The following is a 1,365-nucleotide window of genomic DNA, read 5'->3' as shown; positions in this document are numbered from 1 at the left end:
GGGGCATAACCTTAGGATTTCTCTTGATACAAGAGAAGTACTGATTGGTGCATCAGGTGTGATGTTTATATCTGCATCCGTTAGTTTGTGCAGAAAGGGTTTTTACTGAGGAAACCTTGTATATATCCACCATTCATTTCTAAGGGTATTGCAAAGATTTTTCTTCTGTTCCCTGGTGTCCAGCCTCTCATTAGAATACCACATTGCTCTGCCTGTTTGTTTCTTCCAAAATCCCAATAATCAATTAGAAGAGATTAATCTCCAATAACTAATTTGCAGCTAGCCACATCTCCCGTGATAGACCAGCAATCATGCGCTAATGGCCTGGCTCCAGAGCATGCCAAATCAAAACGAAATGAAAGCAAGGTCAGGATCAGCTGCTGCCGAGAATATAAAGCTATCAACTGATACACCCACTGCGGAAAAGATGCTTAGCTCATGTATCTGGAAGGTAGTCAGGTAGTTAGCTTTATCCAGCTGATGTTTAATACAGGGAACAATTTATTTCAATATAAGCATTTGAGTTAATAATTAAACTTCTGCTTAATTCTCCCATTGAAATATGTGACTATATAAGGCTTACAAATCTGTTTCAGATTCCGCACAGCACTTCCTGGGAAGGGAAGGGAAAGATCAACCAGTAGAGGAGATATGGCTTCCCTTCTCTTCCCATGTGGGATCCTGGCCTCTTCTGGTGCATGTACAGTAGTAGCATAGCTAGAAGGGTAAGTTCCACAGGGGCTGCAACACACAATGTAAGCATCCCTGCCTACTTACAGTCACAGTCATTTTGGGCAGCGACAGCAACATGCAGGAGGCACTGTTGGGTTTGATGGATGCCTGCGCATTGCCACTGGTTGGTTGGCAACCTTCAGTCTCGAAAGACTATAGTATAAGCCTACAGCACCCAGTATTCCCAGGCGGTCTCCCATCCAAGTACTAACCAGGCTTGACCCTGCTTAACTTCCAAGATCAGACGAGATTGGGCATGTGCAAGGTAACAGCCACTGCTACTTGGAATAGGCCCAGGTCTACCTGGTTTCCCGATGCAGAGCCCACGTCTATCCGTTCAGTAGACCTGGCCTCTCAGTTGACCCAGACTCCATCTGTCACTCTCCATGAAGACAGCTGAGATTGCAGAAATTTCCAGCTCCCCTCCTTGGACATTTGGATGCCCTTTTTTACCCCGGGCCCAGGTATGATGTACCCCCCCCCATTGGAGGCCCTACATTGAAAAATAAACCATTCGCCAAGGATCCCATACAGGCAGCAAGTCTAAATGAGATTGGAAATGAGATCCCAGGAAATTTCTGGACCCCCTCCTTTGGCTCCTAGGCCTTCTTCTTGACTTTGGGCCTAGATACA

General features: G+C 45.8%; 1 pseudogene; it reads right to left on the bottom strand.

Annotated features, from left to right (window-relative positions):
- Nucleotides 1-895: 895 nt before the first annotated feature.
- Nucleotides 896-1,012, bottom strand: LOC136647055 (5S ribosomal RNA; annotated as a pseudogene).
- Between the last annotated feature and the right edge of the window lie 353 nt (nucleotides 1,013-1,365).

The sequence above is a fragment of the Tiliqua scincoides genome, chromosome 3, assembly GCF_035046505.1.
Source record: "Tiliqua scincoides isolate rTilSci1 chromosome 3, rTilSci1.hap2, whole genome shotgun sequence".
NCBI lineage: Eukaryota > Metazoa > Chordata > Lepidosauria > Squamata > Scincidae > Tiliqua > Tiliqua scincoides.
The sequence above is the reverse complement of the archived record's forward strand: the minus strand, read 5'-3'. Positions and strand labels throughout refer to the sequence as shown.